Source organism: Sus scrofa, chromosome 16, assembly GCF_054392235.1.
Source record: "Sus scrofa isolate SSC_HxYL_T2T_F1_AM1 chromosome 16, Sscrofa_HxYL_maternal_Yorkshire_Landrace_v2.0, whole genome shotgun sequence".
In the NCBI taxonomy this organism is placed as follows: domain Eukaryota; kingdom Metazoa; phylum Chordata; class Mammalia; order Artiodactyla; family Suidae; genus Sus; species Sus scrofa.
Genome location: NC_139398.1, coordinates 75,838,939 through 75,863,177, shown reverse-complemented (window position 1 = coordinate 75,863,177; position 24,239 = coordinate 75,838,939). Strand labels below are relative to the sequence as shown.

General features: G+C 40.1%; 2 long non-coding RNA genes across 4 annotated transcripts in view; one reads left to right on the top strand and one right to left on the bottom strand.

Moving 5' to 3' along the window:
* The window catches only part of LOC106508256 (uncharacterized), a 448,820-nt gene extending 426,596 nt beyond the window's left edge, over positions 1-22,224 (top strand). The window contains exon 7 of the long non-coding RNA XR_014830950.1: positions 19,094-22,224. This is a non-coding gene — a long non-coding RNA (uncharacterized LOC106508256). The remainder of the gene's footprint in view (positions 1-19,093) is intronic.
* Positions 1-24,239, bottom strand: part of LOC106506544 (uncharacterized) — a 143,206-nt gene that overhangs the window by 22,420 nt on the left and 96,547 nt on the right. The window contains exon 1 of one of the 3 annotated variants that reach the window (XR_014830946.1): positions 18,205-20,937. The exons of 1 other annotated variant lie outside the window; for it this stretch is intronic. This is a non-coding gene — a long non-coding RNA (uncharacterized LOC106506544). Of the gene's footprint in view, positions 1-18,204; positions 20,938-24,239 lie in introns of those variants that run through there. One more of the 3 variants, XR_002339712.2, reaches the window with a different exon arrangement.

Genomic DNA, 24,239 nt, shown 5'->3' with positions numbered 1-24,239 from the left:
GCAACCATGGGTGGTGTTTGGTTGCAGTGCCCTCCTCTCTGCTGACCTCTGAGGTGACTGCAGGTGGTGCCTGTACATGGACCCCTAGTGGTGGCCATGCCCACCTCTGGAATCTGAGATCACTGTGGTGATTTTGCCCCTACTGCCTCTAGACCATGCAAGAGACACCCCATCATGCTTAGCCCAAGCAGGAGGCCACATCACCCACAGCCCATGCAAGAGGGGGCCACCACCCGTAGCTCATGCAAGAATGCCTCACCACTCCAAGAGTCTGCACATGCACAAAGAAAGATAATCCTATGACTGTCTGTCCCTCCTCCTCTTGCCATCCCCTACAATGGTACCTTGCTTCTGCTGTGGGCCCAGACCTCCTCCCCGGTTCCCTCAGCTGTGACACTCTGCTCCCCACCCCCTGGCCACCACTCCCTAGCCCTGAGGCTGTCTCCAAACAGCCAACCCTAGTCCTCTCCCTGGTACTGACCTCTGGAGCCTGAGTCTCAGTGCCCAGCCCCCTTCCAAGCTTTTCAGGCTGTGGTGTCTGTGTGGCTTTCTCTCTGCTTTGCCCTTGGCAGTCCATCTGCTGTGCTTTTCTCTGAAGCTTTGAGGTCCCTCCGTCTTGGCTGTTTTTCCCATCATTTAGGTGGCTTCCAAGGATGTGGATTCCCTTCCTCTTTCACAACTCCCTCTCAGGAGTACTAGTCCCAGCCTGATTCTGGGTATTTTTTTTCCCTCTCTCTCTCTTTTTTTTTTTTCCTTTTGTTCTACCCAGTTATATGGAGGGTTTCTTCCCCTTTTTAGAGGTTTGAGATCTTCTGCCAGTGTTCAGTATATGTTCTGTGCAAATCATTCTGCATGTAGTTTTTTTATGTGTTTGTGGGAGGAGATGAGTACTACATCTTACTCCTCTGCCATCTTGATCCCACTTCCTAATGATTTTAAAATAGCATATTTAACTAATTTAACCAATTTTCTAGCTCTCTCTTCTTCTAATGCAACAATAAATTAAATAATAATTTAACTAGAAAAAAATTTCTACTATATGTTTAGAGAATAAGAAAAACCCTATGTTGAATGTGCTGGTTTATTTAGCAATGTAATAATAAGAATTTCTAGGTGCTTATGAAGAGTTCACTCAGGGAGTTCCCACTCTGATGTAGTGGGATTACAGTGTCTTTGGAATGCTGTGACACAGGTTCAATCCCTGGCCGGGCACAGTGGATTGAGGAATCAGCATTGCCACAGCCACGACTTAGGTCAAAACTGTGGCTTACATCTGATCCTTAGCTCAGGAACTCCATATGCTGCTGGGAAGCTAAAAAAAAAAGAGTTTATTCTGGGGTAGATATTTTATACAGAAACATTCTAGATGTTATCTCTCATTTACAAACTCTGCAAAGATATAATAGCCTTGATTTATAGATGGGAAAACTAATGTTTATGCCACTAAAATAAACTCCCCCAGTTCCCAGAGGTGGTAAATGGCAGAGCACAGGTATTTCTCCTTTTACCTCTCCTGAGGCAGTATTATACCAGGGAAAGTTTTAATATATAAAAAGCATGATTGGGGACAAGCTATGGAAAAGACATAATAACTCAGCATTCTTCTCAAGTTGTGAGGCTCAAAGGGGTTTGGGTATTTTTGTATTTTTTAAGAAATTATTGAAAAACATCTCTCAAATGTTTGGGATTTGAGTAAGGGATGGAAATATGTATTTGTTCCCTTGAGAATGTTCTCCTCTGTGTATATAGGTCTCTGTGTAATTTCAAACAAAATTTAGTCCGTATGTTCCTGATTCACTTCCTTAAACTTATTGCCATGTTTGCAAGGCCCATTTAAAGTCTGTGACTTTCGAAGTTGCTCTAAGCTACTTGTCTTTAAAGCAGAGAGTTGTATTTCCCATGAGGGAACTGGACTTGGCCCTCAGAGAAAAGAGGATGCATTCCATGCTCCAAGATGCATATGATTTCCAAGCCTGGCTGGGGTCTCCTTTTCCACCCCTCTCCTGGAGGTCTCAGTCCAGTAACACTTTACTCACTGCCCAGAATCAGGATCTGTTTCATCTTCCTTTTCCTCTTATACTCTGTTCAAAATTCAATATAGTATTAAAATCTAATGTTTCTCTCCCTGAATTATTTTTAAGTACATTGAAATTTATTGCAAGGACAACAGAAATATCCTTTTTAAAAGATAAAGAATACATTAAAAATAAAACATTTTCATTTTTTCCAAGTTTCCCTCCATTTTTTACACACATTCTCAAATTTTTACAAAGCTGTAATCAAAGTGGAGATACGATCCAGACAAAATGCTACTTAAAAGAGACACATGCACCCGCATGTTCATAGCAGCACTATTCACAAGAGCCAGGACATGGAAACAACCTAAATGTCCATCGACAGATGATTGGATTCAGAAGATGTGGTATATATACACAACAGAATACTACTCAGCCATAAAAAAGGATGACATAATGCCATTTGCAGCAACATGGATGGAACTAGAGACGCTCATCCTGAGTGAAATGAGTCAGAAAGACAAAGACAAATACCATATGATATCACTTATAACTGGAATCTAATATCCAGCACAAATGAACATCTCCTCAGAAAAGAAAATCATGGACTTGGAGAAGAGACTTGTGGCTGCCTGATGGGAGGGGGAGGGAGTGGGAGGGATTGGGAACTTGGGCTTATCAGACACAACTTAGAATAGATGTACAAGGAGATCCTGCTGAATAGCATTGAGAACTTTGTCTAGATACTCATGTTGCAACAGAACAAAGGGTGGGGGAAAAAATGTAATTGTAATGTATACATGTAAGGATAACTTGATCCCCTTGCTGTACAGTGGGAAAATTAAAAAAAAAGTGGAGATATGATTTTATATCATGAAAATTTCACTTAATCATAAACATGTTTCATCTTAACTCTTAACTCTTTTTAATGTCTGCATAATATGCCATTAAATTGGTGTTCCATAATATAAGTTCAGAATTGTTAGATTTTTTCAAATAGTTTGAAACATATGTCCAAAGAGTAAATACATTCAGAGTTCCAGAGTTCCATTTCAGTGTGGTAAATTAAACTCCTAACGGACTGACCATCCTACAGACAGTAACTATAGACTATGGAGAATATGGTTTAAAAACAACATTCAGGAGTTCCCGTTGTGGCACAGTCAAAATGAATCCTACTGAGGTTGCGGGTTCGATCCCTGACCTTGTTCAGTGGGTTAAGGATCTGGCATTGCCATGAGCTGTGGTGTAGGTCACAGAGGCAGCTCAGATCTGGCAATGCTGTGGCTGAAGCATATGCCAGCAGCTACAGCTCCGATTCAACCCCTAGCCTGGGAGCCTCCAAATGTTGCAGTTGTGGCCTTAAAAGAAAAAAAAAAGACAAAAGACAAAAAAAAATTTAAATAAAATAAAAGCAACTATCAGAAGCCTCCAGAAAATGAACAAAATCAAGTATATTTGGAGGAAAATCAAAACTTGGAAGAAGAGACTAATGCAGAGCTTCTAGTTTTTATAGTTTTGGCCTCAAGTGAGACCTAAGTAGTAGTACAGAATGAAGCAGGTAAAACTCCAAAGAAAACCCACCATCTTTCTAACCTGAAGAACTAGAGGAGAGAGACTAGGTGAGCATAAATGCTGAACAGTAACATAAAAGCTCAGAAAGCAGAAAACCAGAAAAGAGGTGGCCCTAATTCTACATAAAAACTCTTCCATAGTATCTGGCTAACTTATATACCATGTATGAACAAAGCAGACAAATAGCATCTTGCAAGTAGAACTGAGCCAGAGCGGAGCTATCACTCATCACAGCAAGAATTTGCAGTTTGAGTCTAACCAGTACGTGCTAATTTCCAGCTGAAACAAAAACATCTACACTCTTTCAGGGGATGTAACGGAATCCAGAATCAACACAATATAGCATTTGTAATATCTGGGATATAATTCAAATTTACTCAGCAAATAAAGAACCAAGAAAATGTGAATCATTCTCTAAGGAGGATCAAACTCTGAGATGACCCAGATGTTGGAATTATGCAAGGACTATAAGTAGCTAATATAATCTGGCTAAATGAGAAAAAAGAAAATATTCTTGTAATGAATGAAAAACAGAAAATCTAAGCAGATAAATGGAAATATTTTTAAACCTGATGGAAACCCTAGAACTGAAAAATGGGATATCTGAATTTTTTAAAAAAGCCATTGGATGGGTTTAATAGCAGAAGAAAGTTGACAAAAAAGCATTGGTAAACTTGAAAACAGAGAAATATAAATGATACAATTTAAAAGATAAAAAGAACATTGAATTGTAAATTGGTGCAACCACTGTGGAAAACAGTATGGAGATTCCTCAGAAAACTAAACATAGAACTACCATTTGATCCAGCAATCCCACTCCTGGGCATCTATCCAGAGAAAATCACGACTCGCAAAGACACATGTACTCCGATGTTCACTGCAGCACTATTTGCAATAGTCAAGACATGGAAACAACCTAAATGTCCATCGACAGAGGAGTGGATCCAGAAGATGTGGTACATATACACAATGGAATATCACTCAGTCATTTAAAAGAACGAAATACCGGCATTTTTAGCAACATGTATGGACCTAGAAATTATCGTGCTAAGTGAAGTCAGCCATACAATGAGACACCAATATCAAATGCTTTCACTGACATGTGGAATCTTCTTTGCAAAACAGATGCTGACTCACAGACATTGAAAAACTTATGGTCTCTGGAGGAGACAGTTTGGGGGATGGGGGGATGTGCTTGGGTTATGGGATGGAAATCCTGTGAAATCAGATTGTTATGATCATTATACAACTACAGATGTGATAAATTCATTTGAGTAATACAAAAAAAAGAACATTGAAAAAAAATGACCATAACCTCAGAGAACTGTAGGATAAGATCAAAAGATCTAACATATGTGTAATTAGATTCTCAGAAGGAGAAAGTGGGGGAAATGGAATAGAAAAAAATATTATAATGGCTGAAAACTTTCTAAATTTTGTTGAAAGACATAAATTTATAGATTCAAAATACTCATCACAATCCAGGCAGATGGGGGGAAAATACATAACAGATTACAGATAAATTGCTGGAAAACAAATATAAAGAGAAAATCTTTACAGAAGCCAGAGAAACCCAACACCTTATATACAAGGAACTGATGACTCAAAAGACCCACAAACTTCTTATTAGATATCATGGTAGTCAGAAGATGAGAGCAATAGCTTTAAAATACTGTAAGCAAAAAATGATTAATTCATATTGTTATATCTAAGGACATAATTCTTATACCTAACCTCTTTTAAAAGGGAACTTCAATGAAATTTTCAGTTAAAAGAAAACTAAGACAATTTGTTGTTGGAAGAGTTCTATTTTCAAGAAATGATATGAGTTCCCACTGTGGCACAGTGGGTTAAGAATTTGACTGAAGCGGCTCAGGTCGCTGTGGAGGATTGGGTTCAATCCCCAGCTGGGTGCAGTGGGTTAAGGATCTCGTGTTGCCACAGCTGTGGTGTAGCTGCAGCTGTGGCTCAGATTCAGTCCCTGGCCCAGGAACTTCCATATGCTTCAGGTGCAGCCATTAAAAAAAAAAAAAAAAAACTGGAGTTCCCATTGTGGTGCAGCAGAAACGAATCCAACCAGTATCTGTGAGGATACGGGTTCCATCCCTAGCCACGCTCAGTAGGTCTGGAATCTGGCACTGCTGTGACTGTGGCATAGGCCAGCAGCTGGAGCTCCAATTCAACCCTTAGCCTGGGAACCTCCACATGCCATGGCTGTGGCCCTAAAAAGCAAAAAATTAAACAGCAGAAAATGATAAATTCCATCAAGCATAATGCAAATGATACCAGAGGAAAATTCAAATCTTTAGGAAGGAATTAGTAGCATCAGAAATGGTAAGTATCTGGATAAATATAAAAACTATTTTTTTACCCTTTATTTCTTTAAAATACATGTGACAGTTTAAGAAAAAACTATAATATTGTCTTGCAAGGTTTATAATATAAGTGGATAGACTATGTATGACAACTACAGCATAGTTGTAGGTGGCAGACTGCAGAGAGGTAAATAAAACTCTATCATTACAAGTATTCTACATTTTATGTGCCATGGCACAGTATTAACCCTAATTAAACTTTGAAATCTGAAAATTTCATATTATATTCCCTTAGAGTAACTACTAAAAATTTAATGCAAAGAAGTATAGCTAAAAAAGCCCATAGAAAAAAATTGAGAAGTCTAACATTAAAACAATCTGAAAGAAGTCAAGAAGAATAGAAGACAGAGGGCAAAACGGAAATCAAATATTGAAACGATAGGTCTAAATCCAGCCATGTCAATAATTATGTTAAAGGTCATGGGCTACTAGTATGCATTGTTGCTAATAGGAGAAACTAGGTATATAGTTATAGGAATACTCTGGATTATTTTGTAATTCTTTTGTAATTCTTAAACTGTTTTCAAATACACATTTTTTTTTAAATGTGAGGGACTAAACACTTGAACTAAATTATCAAAATGGGTATAAAAGAAAGACCAGACTATATGCCACCTGCAACTCACACTTTAAACGTAAAGGCACATGTATGTTGAAAGTAGATAGGTATTCCATGTACACCCATGGAGTAAATCACTACATCATGCATATAATAAACATAAGAAGGCTGAAGTGGCTACATTAAATTAAAATTAAACATATTTTGAGGCAAAAAGGTGATGCCAGAGATAAAAAGGGGCATTTAAAAATAAAAAGGGCCAATTAATCAAAAATACACATTATCATAAACAGATAAATGCCTAATAAAAAGCTTCAAAGGACATGAAAATTGATAGAATCAAAGTACATAAACAAATCAATCATCAAAACAGAAAAATTTACTCTTTGACTACTGATAGAGCTAATTGGGTGCTATGACAGGGGCCCCCAGATATCAATATTTTAAATTACAGAGAAGGCTATTTACATCTCTCCTATCTTGTTGCTCCGCAATCCCCAGGATATACTTTTATCTCCATGGCCCATGATGGTTCATCACTGCATCCTCTCTCAGAGTCAGAAGAGGAAATGGGAGGGACCATACCCCTTCACTTTAAGAGTGTAGTCAGTAGAATTTGCACACATGTTTCTGCTCACATGTAGTTGGTCAAAATTAGCCACATGGCCACCTCTAGCTGCAAAGGAAGATAGAAAATATAGTCTTTATCCCCTGTAGCCAAACGTCCAGCTATAAACCAGACGTTCTATCACTATGGATAAAGAGAAGGGATTAAAAAAAAGACAGAGAAGGGATAACAGGATATGGCCAGAAGTCTCAGACACACCCCATTTTATGAGTTCTTTACTTGTAGAAAGACGTTCTTTGAACAAGCAGAACAATAGATTGTCATGTCATGTGCTCATAGTTCTTAAAGCATGCGATATTTTAGGGGATCACCTGGTGCAACTCCCACTCAAGTTTTAAAAGGCAGAACCACATTTTATAGGATGTCTCAAAGCTCTTGGGAATCTGTCTTGCTTTCTTGTTCTCGCTTCCTCAGAGCCTAAAACAGTACCTGACACATAATAGAGACTCAATAAAGCTTGCTGAGTAAGTGTTCACATGTTTCTCAATTCTATTTCTTCATTGTTTGGGAATTTCTGGATCTGTTCCATTAAAAACATGAGTTAGGAATTATTTGGGGCCCCATTTGACAAGGAATGTTAGGAATCTTCTGAAGCAATTTAAGGAAGAGCTTTTATGAACAGGACAGAGTAAAAGAGAAGCATTATCAGTCTTCTAGTCAGAAGGACCCCATGCAAAACCCTGAGCAGGCTTGGCCCTCCTGCTTTAGAAGTTTCTGTGCTGTGACTTAAGGCTCTCTCATCCCACAAAGTCACCCCCTTGGCCTATGCAGGGGCCTGAAACTCCACCACCAATCATTCCTGGAGGTAAATCAGTTATGTGAGAGGCACTGTGACCCAACAGATCACTGTGGTTTAACAACACCTTCTAGAATACAATTCCATCAGACTGTAGCAAGCAGAGGACTGAAAAATGGGAATGGTAAAAAGACATTTTTTTTTAATTGTGGGGCAGAGCCCAGATCATAGGGAGCTTCCCAAAAGAGCAGACCAATATGAGAAAAAGAATTTGCATGTATGTGTGTGTGTTGTGTATGACTGGGTCACTGTGCTGTACAACAGAAATTGGCACATTATAAATCAACTATACTTTAAAAAAAAAAAAAAGAGTAGGTCAGAGTGAGGGGAGAAGGTGAACAGAAACAGACCAGTCCAGCCAAGAAGCAACTTGACACTGGACACTGGGTGGGGACAAGAGACCCAGGCTCACATGTACAACCCCTCTCATGTCCCAGATGGCAGCAGGCGCTAGAAAAATATTTGTTGATGAGATCAATGGCATGTGATATTTATTTAATTAATTTATTTAATGTTTATACCATGCTAACTATGTGCCCGGCCCCATTCTAAGTGCTTAGCAAATATTCACTTGCATTTAACCAATGCAACAGCCTTGTCAAAAGTAAGAGTTTGAGAGCCAGTTCTACCAGTTACTGGCTGTGTCCTTGGGCCAATGACTCATGCCTTTAGAGAGGCTCATTTTTAATCATCTCTAAAAGGGGTACCATTAGTGATGGTACCTCAGAGTCACTGTGAAGAACTGTCTAGCTAAGAGCCATAAAGGCACTTTATAGACTGTGAAATGTTTTGCAAATCATGACCAGTATTATAAGTAAACCCAGGACTGGCTCGAGAGCGAATAACAACTAAAAAAAATCATCCTCTTGGTAATCATGATTATTATCATCTTTTACATACCTGTGGACTCTGGAATTGGATGATTTTGTTCAAGTCTGTGTTCCCAGTCTATTAGCTACATGAATTTAGGCAAGCTGCTTTCTCTCTCAGAGATTCTGTGCTCTCCTCTATAAAACTAGGACTAACAATAGTCCGTATTTCATGGAATTGTTGTGACAACTTGGAAAAGAATAAAAATAAAGCACCTGGGACAACAACCTGGAGTAAATGCACCGTGAAAGGTATAAACTTCCACTCCTTTTAAAACACACAATGTATGAAGTAGGTATTATTGTTATTGTCCTTATTTTCCAGAGGAGAAAGCAGAGGGACAGAGAAGTTGAATCTCTTGCCTAGTGCTACATACCTAGGGAGTGGTAAAGTTGAGATTCCTAGACAAATCTGTCTGACCTGGGCTTTTGTGTGGTTGCCTAAGTGAATGTTCTCATTCTTCATAATGACACCCCAGAAATGCTTAAGGGAACTCTTGAGCAAAAGAAAAAAGATTAAGGAAGAAAAAAGAGAAGGAGTTCCCACCACGGCCCCTGACTCTTAGCCACCCAATCTCTGCCTAAACCCTTCCAGTGGTGGGCGATTCATTTCCTCCTGAATTATTCATTCTTCAATCAATTAACTAATGTGTTTTTGTTTTGTTTTGTTTTTTTGCAGTGTGGTTGATGTGCAATATATGTGTATATATATATATATATATATATATATATATATATATATATATATATATAATTTCAGGTGTACAATATAGTGCTATATGCCATTTATCGTTTTTATAAAATATTGTCTCTACTCCCTGTGTTGTGCAATATATCCTTGTATCTTATTTATTTATACATAGTAGTTTGTACCTCTCACTCACCTAGCCCTATATTGCTTCTCCCCCCTTTCCATTCCCCACTGGTAACCCCTAGTTTGTTCTGTTTGTGAGTCTAAGAAATTAATACATAAAGGCCCTGAGTCTGTTTCTTTTTTTGGTTACATTCACTAGATAGTTTTATTTTTTAGATTCCACAAACAAATGATATCATATAGTATTTGTCTTTCTCTCTCTGACTTATTTCAGTTAGCATAATACCTTCCAGGTTTATTCATGTTGTTGCAAATGGAAAATTTTTCATGACTGAAATAACATTCCATTGTGTGTATATACCTCATCTTCTTTAGCCATTCATCTATTAAGGGCCACTTAAGTTGCTTTCATTGGCAGTTATAAATAATGCTACTTTGAACACTGGGGTGCATGAGTCTTTTTGAATTTGTGTTTTAATTTTTTCAGATATATACCCAGAAGTGGAATTTCTAGGTCGTATGGTAACTATTTTTAATTTTTTGAGGAAATTCCCTACTGGTTTCCATAGTGGCTATACTAATCTGTGTTCCTACCAACATTATACATGGGCTCCCATTTCTCCACATCCTCACCAACATTTGTTATTTGTGTTCTTTTTGACAATAGATAGCTGTGAGGTAATATTCCAATGTGGTTTTAATTTGCATTTCTCTGATAATTAATGATATGAGCATTTTTTCATATGCCTATTGGCCATCTATGTCTTTTTGGTAAAATGTCTATTCATGTCTTCTTCCCATTTTTTAATCAAGTTGATTTTTTAATGTTGAGTTGGATTAGCTGTTTATATATTTTGGATATCAACCTTTTATTGGTAATATAATTTGCAAATTCTTTCTCCCACTTGGTTGTCTTTTCATTTTGTCAGTGATTTCCTTTTCTACGCAAAATCTTTTAGTTTAATTAGATCCTATTTGTTTACTTTTTTCCTATTTGTTAATTTTTGCTTTTATTTCCTTTGCTTTAGGAGACAAATCCAAAAAATATAATTTATGTCAAAGATTGATCTGCCCATGTTATTTTCTAGGAGTTTTATAGTTTGGGGCCTTAATTTGGGTCTTTAATCCATTTGTAGTTTATTTTTGTATACAGTATTAGATAATGTTTTCATTTCGTTCTTTTACATATAGCTGTCCAGTTTTCCCAGAACCACTTGTTGAAGAGAACATCTTTTCTCAACTGTATATTCTTGCCTCTTTTGTCATAGATTAATTGACCATAAGTGCATGGGTTTATTTATGGGCTCTCTATCCTGTTCCACTGATCTAAATATCTATTTTTTCCTGTACCATACTATTTTGATGACTGTAGCTTTGTAATATAGTCTTAAGTCAGGGATCCTGATTCCTCAGTTCTGTTCTCTCCCAATATTGTTTTGGCTATTCAGGTTTTTTTTTTGTTTCCATACAAATTTTTAAATTATTTGTTCTACTTCTGTGAAAAATGCATTGGTATTTTGAAAGGGATTGCATTGAATCTATAGATTGCCTTGGGTAGAACTAATGTTTATTGAGTTCCTACTATGTGACAGGCCCTGTGCTAGGCACTGGGGAAGCAAGGACAAATGGGACACAAGATCTCTAACATCATGAAGCTTGTCGCTCAGACTGGTCAGTAGAAACCAAACAAGAGAACAGGAAGTAGGCACAGTGTTTATTGACTTTGATAAGTAAATTGAGGGAATTAAGCAGATTGATGGCACAGAGCTGAGGGAGGATCAAATTTAGGTGGAGGAAGAGACGGGGAGGAGTTCATAGAAGTCTTCTCTGAGGAGGTGACTGAGAGAAACACAATTATTGGCAGACATCCTTGATGGTTCAAAAAAAAAGATAGTTGAGTTGCTGTTGTTGTTGTTTTGCTTGTATTAGCAGGGAAATAAATCTCCTTTAGCACCACATCATGTCCTAATTATATAGCTTGGGGTCCCAGAGAAGTCTATTTTTTCCCATTTCTGATTTACAGCTTCTCCAATGTCTAGGATTTGAAGATAGCTGTCATCTCTCCTATCCCCCCAAATCCCTTCTCCCCAGGCTTCTCAAGCAGCCTCCACAGGGTTTGGAGACCCAGACATATGCTGCAGTTATTTAAAACAGCCCATGGCAGCAAGGATTCAGGTAAACAAGGGGGTCCCAGAGACCCCCAGTGGAGAGGCAGTGCGGATCCTCCCAATATCTTGGAGATGACTGGCCAGCTCCCACAACATTGCTTGTTCATTTCCCTGGGGCTGCTGCTGATTGCTGACTGCTGACTGCTGGCTCCTGTCAGGCGTTAATTCTCTGACATTGGAAGGGAGCAGGCGAGGTTAGTGTCTACAAGGGCTCTGGCTGGAAGCCTTCCCTTCTCTCTCTCTTGAAAACAGTTTATTTTTTCGATGTTAAAATCATGTCCCTCCCCCTTGGTTTGAACACCAAAACAAACCCAGCTGTCCCAAATGCTAGGCCCAAACCACAGACCTGTGGCTGCAGAGCCAAAGAGGCAGTAGGAAGAGCTGCTCAGAGTCTTGCTCCTCCAGATTCCTGCTGTGCTACACTAAGGAAGCAGGGGCGACATGTTCTGCAAAGGCCTAGCCTCCCCTTCGTCAGCATTAAGCAGGAAGGCACCTCAAGGGCAACAAGTCTGCCCTGTCCCACAGGAGGCTCACAGGAGGCAGAGTCTATGTAAACTCCTAGGGCCTCAGGGTTAGCTGACACCCCCTTCCCTACCTGCCCTGAATGGTCGCCAGCAACTCTAGGGGCTCCCAGCACACTCTCCAAATGTCTTCCTTGCTTGGTTTGGAGATAAAAACAACTGCTGCTCCTTGCTTTCTCACATTTTCCACTGAGGTCACTTGGGGCAAGACTGAGTCAGGGCTTCCAGAAGGTCTGGCAATAGTGTGGAAGCAAACAGTGGCGCCATTAGTACAGGACACACTCTACCCAGCCCACTCCACAGCAGTAGAATCAGAGCAACAGCATACAGCTTGAAAAACTGGCCTTCAGTAGACTTCACGCCACTTTGTCCACTTACTGGGGTCTTCTCCACTCAGCCTGATCTGTGGCTATGTTTCCCTGACTCATATCTCCTCCCTACCCTACACCCCACCCCTGCCATGCTGAGAGCTGGAGGTAGGGTGAGGCTAGTGAGGCACCCAGGGTGCAAAATCAAAGGAAGTAGTCTCCAGGTCATGCAAGTTCAATGTTTTTTGCACCCTGGGCACTTCATTCCTCCCATCCTGCTGCAGGCCCGGCACATGCAGTGTTTCATTCAGTCTCCTATATTTTATTTCTCTGCTCTCTCCCATCCTCCATCCATTAGAAAGAATCTATATATGACTTCATATTTCTATGTAAAAGATCAGGTCTAGCTTGGAGAGGTCTTTGTTTGTTTATTTTTTTGGCCAGATAATACTTCAATTTTTCTATTGTTGTCATTGCCTATGCTTAAAATTCAGATGATGTCAAGTTAAAAAAAAAAAAGATCTGCATTTCTGGCTTCTTTCAAAAACACACAAATTTCAAAAGAAGTTTCTGACTGGAGCAGAGCTACAACTACCTCTTTAGGCTCATTGGACATGGACTATGCTCTCCAGCCCCCCACAGCCCCACCTGTGCCAACTCACCATTATTACCTGCTTGACCCTCACAGGCATTTGAGGTGGCCACCTTTCATCTAAAAACAGATTATGTCCAGGCATAAAGTAGCTTGTCTCTTATGGTACAATTCTGCCGGCAGTGACTGACCAGGGTGGGAAACTGAGGCAGGAAGGAAACAGGCAAGATTTTCTGATGTCCTTGAACTCCGACCATGGAGATAGGTCCCCATTCTACCAGCCAGGGTGTAGAAAATATTGAAACCTGGTTTGGGGGGGGGAACGTGTTGTGTGACAGCATCAGAAGAGCTGCAAGGACAAAGGGATTAAACTTGAGATGAAAACAGCACTGACCAAGGGTCAGGAGGCCTGCCTGGTATCTCACATTTTCCGCTGACTTCTGTGTGATGTTAGACATGACCCCTCTGAAGCTTCAGTTTCCTCATCTCTTAATAAGGTGGATTATTTCTAAAGTCCCTCTCAGCTCTAACTCTCTTGAATATAATGCTTACTATTCTTCATCAGAATTATTCTAGTAAAAGAGAATCTCAGAACATTGTTCGGACCAGCTTAAAAGAGCAATTGAGGGAAGATCAGAAACCACATTTCACTGATAGCATGGAATTTTGCAACTTTCATAGTGCTCTACTTATCTTTTCATAAGTTCTCTGATTCCAGGGAGAATATACACTTAGAGCTCAAACAATAGCCTGACTCAACAGTCTCTTGCCTTAACAATCACTTGTCTGCTTGAGAATTCACTAGGTGTGGAATCTATTCTGCTAAAGACTGTGCCTCTACCTTGAAAATGCTGGAGGATAGGGATGCTCTCTGTCCACACTGCAGGAGGCAGTCAAAGTGGAATTCAATGCAACAGATATCAACAAATATCTAAATAGTTCTCTGTGCAGTGTGGATGGTAGGCAAACCAGGAAACACAACCAGGAATAAAGCCCAGGTCTTGTGCTCAAGGAAATTACAGTAGGGCAGTGAGGTTGACACAATGTCCACAGAATCCACACAACACAGAGTAAGATAAAAGTCAATCAGAGTTATAAAGTGCCAAGAGGAGTCAATAAAGAAGGAGTTATGCACATGTTAGGAGGTAAAATTTAGACCAGTAGTGAAGAATGAATAGACGAGGATGGTGAGGAAGGAACACAGGCTTTAGTAACTTACTGATCCACCATCTACCATGGATGGAAGCTTTCTACTGCCTGACATTGCTCTAGGCACAGGGATGTAAAGCTTAGCAACGTAGGAAGGAGCCCTGCTTTCATGCACTTACTTTCTATAGGGAGATTTAGACAAGCACACAAATATGTAAGATAATTTCAGATATTGTTAAGTGAGAAGAAGAACATGAAATGAATTGATTGTCATAGATGGTGATTTTAAGGTGGAAAGGGAGGACCCCTCTGAGGAGGCTCCAGCTGAGCTGTGTCTAGAGATGATCTGGAGAAGAGCACTCCAAGTCATTTCCAAATATTATACATTGCCAGTATCCCTGGGAGACAGAGATGCCCCAGAGGAGTACTGATACAGGTCCTACCGTAGCTCACACCATAAGGCTACTGGGACTGGCTTGGGTCTTTCTTAACCTAAGACTCATACATCCAAAATGGTTTTTTCACAACATCATAAACCAACTATACTTTTTAATAATTTTTTTTAAGAATTTATTATTAAAATGATTTTTCCACCAAACTAAAGGCAGCATAAATTGGTTCCCAACAGAGAAAAGACAAATTCCCTCTTACAAAATGTTGTTTTACATCCATATCCTCTGGCATAGCCCCCATTTCTCTAATTGAATGAAAGTAACATGGCAGAGGGGGAAAAGAGTGATGGAGCCAAGGAGGGTGGAATATTCCTTTCTAGGGCTATACACTTGCAGACAGAGGGCAAGACAAAAGCTCCAACTTGAGAGAGGATTAATATGGTGGAATAGAAGGACTTGAGCTCAACTTCTCTCCTAAAAACGACAAAATTCACAACTAAAAGCTGAGCAATCCCCACCCAAATGGACCGGAAACCTTAAAAATATACCCTACTCCAGAAGAAAAAGAGGAGGCCACATCAAGAGGTAGGAGGGGCGATTTCCTGACATAAACAACCCCATACCTCCTGGATAGGAAGCTCCACAGACTGGAAACTAACTGGTTCACAGAGACTCACCTACAGGAGTGAGAGTTCTGAGCCACACATCAAACTCTCAAGTGCTAGGATCTGGCACTGGGAGAAAGAGCCCCTGGAGCATCTGGCATTGGAGGCCAGTAGGGCTTGTGCACAGGAGCTCCACGGGACTGGGGGAAATGGAGACCTCATTCTTAAAAGGCACACACAGACTTTCATGTGCACTGGATCCCAGGGCAGAGTGAGGTCTCCATGGGAATCTGGGTCAAACCTGACCACAGTTCTTGGAGGACATCCTGGGAAAACAGGGGTGAATGTGGCTTGTTCTGAGGGAGGGACATTGAAGGCAAAGCTCTCAGGAATATTCAGCAGCAGTGCCTTTCTCTGGAGGTGGCCATTTTGGGAAAATCAGGCCCCGCCCGTCAGTCAGCACTGAGAAGCCCCAGGGCAAACAACAACCCAGGTGGGATCACAGCCCTGCCCCTCAGCAAAGAGGCTACTTAAAGACCCTCAGGCACACAGCTGCCTCTAATCCCATCCAGAGACAAAGCCCCACCAACCAGAGGGATTAGAATCAGCTCTACCTACCAGGGGGCAGGCATCAGCCCCTCCCATCAGGAAGCCTTCAGTGAGCCCCCATACTGACTTCAGCCACAAGGGGGGCAGACACCAGAAGTAAAAGAGACTACAACTCTAGTATCTGTAAAAAGGTCACCACACCAAAAACCTATCAAAATGAAGAGACAGAGAACTATAACTCAGATGAGGGAGAAAGGAAAAACCCCAGAAAATCAGCTAAGCGAGGAGGAGTTCTTAGTCTCCAGGAAAAAGACTTTAGATTGTTGATGCTGAAGATGATGCAAGACATTGGAAATAAACTGGAGGCAAAGATGGATAACTTACAAGAAACACCAAGCAAAGAGATAAAAGATATAAAACTTAAACAAGAATAGATGCAAAATACAACAACTGAAATAAAAAATTCACTAGAAGCAGCTAACAGCAGAATACAGGAGGCAGAAGAACGAATAAGTGAGGTGGAGGACAGATTAGTGGAAATCACAGATGCGGAATAGAAAAGAGAAAAAAGATTGAAAACAAATGAAGAGAGTCAGAACTCTGGGACAATGTGAAACGCACCAACATCCATATTATAGGGGTGCCAGAAGGAGAAGAGAGAGAGAAGGGGACAAAAGAAATATTCCAAGAGATAATAGCCGAAAACTTCCCTAACATGGGAAAGGAACCACCCACTCAAATCCAGGAAGCACAACGAGTACCATATAAAATAAACCCAAGGAGGAACACCCAGAGACGCATATTAATCAAACTGACCAAAATTAAAGACAAAGAGAACATCTTGAAAGCAGCTAGGGAAAAGAAACAAGTAACATACAAGGGAACCCCGATAAGGTTATCAGCAGATTTTTCAGCAGAAACTCTGCAGGCCAGAAGGGAGTGGCATGACATACTTAACATGATGAAAGGAAAAAACCTCCAACCAAGATTACTTTACCCAGCAAGGCATTCAAATCATTCAGATTTGAGGGAGAAATCAAAACCTTCCCAGATAAGCAAATGTTGAGAGAATTCAGCAACACTAAACCAGCCTTACAACAAATACTAAGGGAACTTCTCTAGGCAGAAAAGACAAGACAGCAACAGGAAACAAAAATTCCACAAATGACAAGGCTCACCATATATAGTAAAGGTATATATACAGTAAAGATACGAAATCATCCATGCACAATTATACCACCAAAATCATAAATCATGAGAAGAGGTGGGTATAAATGCAGGACACTGAAGATGAACTTGCAATTAAGAGAACAACAACCTAAAACAATCTCGTATACATATAGACTCTTATATCAAACCAAAAATCTACAGTTGATACACAAACAAGGAATCTCTGAAGCAGAAATATATCTCATAGTAAGTAAGTGCATAATCCACCATGAAGGGGGTCATTTGACATGATTCTTGGAATGCTAAAGTCTTCTTACATCTGATTCTGATTTCCTCTCCATCAAAGAATTTATGATAATTATAATTAAATAATGCAGCTGTATAATTAAATAATACAGTTCTACAATTGTATTATTAATAACCATTTCTCTCCATGGTACAATGTAAGGTCTATAATGTCTTGTTTATCACATCACCTAGAATGGTGTAATGCCTATATTGAAGAATCAATAAGATGTAACAAATTGTGAGGACGTATTTATATAGTTACACTGTTTTTTAACTAATTTGTGTATTTTATATTTTGCTGATTTTCAGAGGGTGTATTATTGTTATTCTTACCAGTTAAGTTATTCTTTTTATTATGTTATATAAAATATTTAATGGTATATGAGGCTTTCTTCTTTATAAATTTTAGTTGCATAATATACACAATTTTAATATAATGCTAATTTTTAAAGAAAAACTGAAATGTAATAGATAATACTAAATAGTAAAGATGAAAGACATACAAAATGGAGTAAAGCATAGAATAAATTTCTTATTTGTCTCAGCATATTTTCCATTCCACTTCTCCAGAGGGAGACACTTAATATCTGTTTCTTAAATTCCATGATATAATAATCCATTTGAATGTAATCGTATTTAAATATATGTATTTTATTCTATAAAAAAATATTCTGTGATAATCTATGTGGGAAAAGAATGTGAAAGAGAATGGATGCGTGTACACGTATAACCGAATCTCTTTTGTTGTACAGCAGAAATTATCACAAACTTGTAAATCAACTATACTTCAATAAATTTTTTTTAAAAAGGAAAAAAAAAGCTCCAACTTACCCTTTTTAGTGTTAGTACAAGCCTCCTGAAGTCCTGGCTCAAGATGGACAAGGCAGCATCAGGAATTTACTTCCATCATACCTGTTGTTTGAGGTAGAGTTTTCATGGCTATGTTGGTCTATGTTTTATTTTTATTGTGCTTTTTAAAGAGGACAAGAGGGGAAAATAAAGTATGATTGATTTAACAGCTATACAACAAGCACCTATTGTGTCTTCACAAAAACATTTTTCTCATGAGCACAAGAAAAGACACAGTGGTGTAGAATCCCCAGATGCATTTGAGGAACTGCAAGTCCTGGGTATGGCTGGAGTATGGGTCCATAGGTGGCCCAGCAAGGGCCAGGCTGTAGAGGAAGACTGAAGCAAGAACCTCAAGGGTCTTGAATGCCAGGCTAAGGAATTTTAAGTTCATCCTATAGGGTACAGATAATAGGGAGCCATAGAAGACTCTGAAGCAGATAAGTGTCATTGTGAGATTCTAGGCAACAAGCAGGGAATAGACATTTCTGCATGAGAAAAGTGAAGAGTCTGAGGATTCACCATCCTATTCAATAGCTGAGGGGCCATGGGGTTGATATTCACCTTCAGCAGCATTAACCTTCTGACCCTGGATTCTATCCCAACCCTGTTTCTCCACCTTTGGTGCAGCTCAGAGTGAGGGGTGCAGGAGCGAGATCCAGGAGCCTCCCTGGAAACACAAGTTCTGTCCAGCAGCTGCTCCATCGCTCAGGATTGATGGATTCTGGCTCCCAGAGGGTCAGAGGGCCTTGCCTCTGAGGGAGTGGGAGATGGAGCTGCCTTGGTGTGGCTCAGAAAACTGGACCAGGCTTGGCAGCACTTGAGAATGGTTTGGAACTTCATACCAGGTTTTGTTTTGTTTTGTTCACAGGCCCTGAACTAAGCTGCAGGAATAGGGTCTGTGGGCTTGGATCTCCTATTGCTCCTTGGTTCCCACAAGCTGCTGAGGGCCTTTCCTGGCTTGGAGCCACACCCAACTTATCAGCATGGTCATCTTCTTTCCAAAATTGAGCCTACCTACCAGAGGGACCATGGTTCACTAGATCACCTCCGGAGCTGTTAGTTACAACAATACCCGTGGTTTATCGAATGATTTCCACATGACTGAAGCCAAGTTAAATACATACATCCTGTCATCTGATGGCCAGAACAGCTTAATGAGGTAAGTACAACTCTTTTCTTCATTTATGAGCCAAACCAAGGTGCAGAAAGCAACTTGACCAGCCACACAGCTAATATTTGGCAGAACCTAGATTCAAAGCTGGTTCTGACTCCAAAGCTAGAGCTCTGTGGCCCCTTAATCCCCATTTCTCAGTGCTTCCCTTGGGCAGCTGCCCCTTCCTCTGCCCACCAAGAGTTCCCATTACCTTGCAGCTGTATTTTCTTAGGTAAATATCCAGTTCCTCCTACATGGAGCTCCTTTTTCCAGGGAGTCTCAGCTCTGCAATGAATTAGTTATACAACCCTGGAAAAAGTCCCTTTATCCATCTGGGCCTCAGTTTGCTCATCAGTAAAATGGGGATGCCCTGCCTATTTTTAATAGTTGATGCAGGAATTTAATTATCTGCTCCTAACATCTCAGAAACCTGTGATGGGCAGATAATCAAAAGGTTTTATCACGTCATTGAAGAAATGACTCATCCAGTCAGAGGTTCAAGTCCTGCCGGGGGCAGTGAGCACTCATGAGTTCTCCACAAATAGTCTAGGGTAACAGGTATCTGTACCAGGGGCAGCTCTATTCCTGCCAAGTCTGCTGGCAAAGCTCTCTCTTGGCTCTTTCCACAGAGAGAGGTCACATTCCGTGGCCTGACAGCCCAGCACAGGGCAATAGTCCTGTCCAGACACAAAGAAAATGATCATTAAAGGGCCTCTGTTTGTTCATAAAATGTTTATGAGCCTCCAAGTTCTCTTTTTCGTTGGTGAGGTGAGAAGATGGGAAAGGAGAGAGGAGAGACTGTCTAAGGAGAGCATAGAGGATCTCCTTGTTTGTTCTCAATCTTCTGTTAAACAGAAGTACTGTCTACCCCAGGCTGAGACCAATAGCTTTCCCTACAGGCTGGCTACGCACTGCTGTGTTCTGAGCTCAGATTTGGGTCTGACTTAAAGGAGCTTGAAGGCATCATTCTGGGGCTCCTATCATATCTGTCATCTTGGTTTCCTGGAGTTGTATCAAAGTACCCATTATCTGGGTGGCTAAGTGAAGCAGAAATGTTTAATAGCTCTGGAGGGTAGAAGTCCAAAATCGAGGTGGTGGCAGAGCCACATTCCTTCTGAAATGTAGAAGAGAAAGATCCTTCTAGTCTCTTTCAGCTTCTGATAATGTTACCAACTTCAGTCCTTGGACTTTTTAGTCAACAGAAATTGATAAGAGACCAGACAAGGAATCAAAGGAAGGCTTTCCTGGGACTCTTGCTGCAGGATGAGGGAGCAAAAACAAGTAACAGATTCCTTTTCTTGCTCTCTGAGGTGGGGAAACTAGTTCCTTAAAAGGAATGAGGGTAGGAACACATTGGTGGGTTGGGCAAAAGGAGTAGCTTAGGTGGTCTGCCCACCTCTTGAGTGGTGCTGTGTGCAGGGATCATGCATGGTACCCTGCTTTTGCTCTTGGCACCTCAGAAGTTGCAGTTGGTTTGTGGTCTTTCTGTATCTTATCATTCATAATTGCCCCAAATGCCCATGAGTAGTTGTTTTTAATCTCTTACGGTTTCTTTGTATTCTGTTGCTTATGGAGGCATTTGTCTACCTGCAAATGCTTTGGTAAAGGATCCCCAGTCTATCTCAGTAGCCCCAGAGATTCTCTGGCTTCTGACCTCATACTTCCAATCTCTGCCTTCTCCATGGCATTCTCCCCACATCTTCACACCATCTTCTATCTATTAGCATCTGTATCCAGATTGTCCCTTCTTATAAAGACACAAGTCACTTGGATTAGGGCACACCCTGATGACCTCATTTTTACTTGGTTACCTCTGTAAGGGCTTTTTTTCCAAGTTAGGTCACATTCTGAGGTATGGAGGTTAAACTTTGACATGTCTTCTTGGGGAAAACAATTCAACCAATAATGCCTGCCCTTTTCACACTGTAGGGAGAAAAAAAATGGCCCAAAAGATTTGGATCTGAGTCCAGTTATGCCCGTAACTGTCTTCTTGGTTTTGACAAGTGATTTTCAACACAGTTCCTCATCTTTCTGATGAGAAAGATTAAATGATATCATAGAAATCACTAACTTTACAGCTTAAAGTGACCTCTGAGATCATGCATCACTTCCCAAAGTACTCACAAGAATATTAATCCTACAAAGCCTTCTTAGGATAACACTGGAGATTGATGCTTTGAGTCCCTCTCAGAGATTCTCAATGTGCATTAGCAGGACAAAGGCCCTGAGAAGTCCTATAGTAAAAATATACCTTTTTGTCCCAGAATCTCTCCTACGCATTTCGCTGTGGAAATCTATTACTTAGATAATCTCTTGTAACCCTGTCTTGATTACTGATCCGCACTTGAGAAATGGTCATCTAGATTAACCCCTCTGGTTCATTAAAAAACCAGGACTTAGACTTCAGTCACCTCCTACATTAACTACCGCCAAATCCCAAATTCTCATCTTAGGTTCAGTTTTGATAGGAACCTAAACTAAGACATCTTTGTTCCCCAGAATAAAAACAACTTTACTGCTATATTTAAATTTTTTAAAACTGTTTTAGGGAGTTCCCATCGTGGCTCAGCAGAAATGAATCTGACCTAGGAACCACGAGGTAGCGAGTTTGATCCCTGGCCTCACTCAGTGGGTTAAGGATCGGGTGTTGCTGTGAGCTATGGTGCAGGTTGCAGACACGGCTTGGATCCTGTGTTGCTGTGGCTCTGGCAGAGGCTGGCAGCTATAGCTCTGATTAGACCAGCAAGCCTGGGAACTTCCATATGCTACGGGTGTGGCCCTAAAAAGGCAAAAAAAAAAAAGAAAAAACTATTTTAATACTATGTACTCACTAGTTAATTTTCAAACAATGCAGAAAAGAATAAGGAAGATAAGTAAAACTCATCTTAAATATTTCCACCCCAAAATAACCGGCCAATATGAAATCTTTATTATTTCTTTCACATTTTGATTGGAGAAGAAAGTGATGGGGCTTAGGAACTGGGATGAGAGCTGCACCTAGAATCAGTGAGCTCAGAAGCATGTTCTGATGTTAGTTCTTGCTCAAATTTTATGTAAATTCCCTGGCCTTCTTCTGCCTCTGCTTCCCCTTACCCCTCTAGGGGAAAATGTGTCTGTCTAGTGAAGAGCCTGAAGATTGGTAATATTAACGGCTACCATTTATTGGGTGCTTACTAGGTACACACAATATTATATAACATGTTACTTCAAGAAATTAATCTTCATAACTACCAAAGGATGGACGTGAGAATATTGAGAATTTAAGTGCTGGTAGTAGCAACAGAGCCAGACATTGAAACTAGATCTGCCTAACCCTGGAGCCTTCCACATAACCACAACTCTACAACTTCTTATACCAAGTGCTGCAGACATCAGTTGTGTTTTCTGACTATTTGGCTCTGATTAAATGCTTTTGCTATATGAAGTGTTATTTCAGCCCTTTGCATCTCACCTCTCCAAGGCAGAACTTAGGAGAACTCAAATCCAATTCCAGTCTTGCTTGCAACTTGAATGAAGACATGTGTCTCAGATTCTGCTAATTGAACACACTCCTATAAATTTTGATTCCGAAGATAGTAACTCAAAGAAAGTGATTTTCAGGAGATCCATTTTGCTGGCAAGAATAGTGGCAAGGGGGCTGACTTTTGAGATGACAATGTTTGTAAGGTTGAGATCCTGGCACAGAGGCAGGGTGGCTTCCTTGAGAGTTTGGTGGTCCCTCCACCATAGCAGGGGCAGTGGTTCCTCCCTCAGTCCAGTCCTAATGAGTAATGTTTTCATTTCCCCTGGAAGCTTAGCTTCAAGCCTGGCTCTCCATTTCTCCTAACAACAGTTCTCAAATGTTATATCCTCAAAACAATTTTACACTTTCAAAAATATTGAAGACCCAAACAGCTTTTGTCTGTGTAGGTTATATCTGTTCTTACTCACTGTGTTCAAAGTTAAAACTGAAGAAAAAAATTATGCATTTATAAATATATTTTCAAAAATAATAATATTACATGTTAACATAAATAACATATTTTTTAAATAACTACTTTCCAAGCAACAACAACAATAAAAAATAGTAGGAAGAGTGGCATTGTTTGACATTTCTGCAAATGTCCTTAATGTCTGGGTTAACAGAAGGTGTTTGGATTCTCATATTTCCTTCTACATTCAGTTTGTTGTGTGTCACATGTCATGTGGCCTCTGGAAAACTCCAAGGAATACTTATGAGACAATGAGCCTGGAAGAGAAGCACATACCATTTTAACATTATGAAAATAGTTTTGATGTAAACCTCTTGAAAAGATTTCAGGAACCTCCAGGGGTCTCCAGACCACAGTTTGAGAACTATCGCTCTAGTCTCTAAGCTTCTACGTGCCTTACATCCTAGGATTCCAATTCGGGATGCATCTGATTCACATGACAGATCATTTTACATCCTAACTGTCAGCCTAATAATATGGTCCCATCCTTCAGAATTATTCTATTCACTGGTCCATTATCCGTCTGCTTTGAGGAATCATTGAGTATTAAAAGCTCTATTCAAAAAGCAGAGAAGCCTGGTTCTGCCACTAACTAGCTGTGTGATCTTGAATAGATCAGCTGTCCTCTGTAGGCCTTAGTTAGCCACTTGCCAAATAGATATTTTTTACTTCATGAGACGAGTTAAAAATTAAATTGAATAGTAGGCATGAAAATGCTTTTAACACATTCATGTTCAAGGACCTCACCTAGAAGTCCTCAGCAAATGTCTCCTGTTGGATCCAATTTGGGTCAAGTGCCCATCCCTGAACCAATGCCAAGTTCTGGGTGATAAGATAAGTTGATTGCCTCAATCAACATTTACTTCAGAGCTTGGGGTAGGATGACTTAT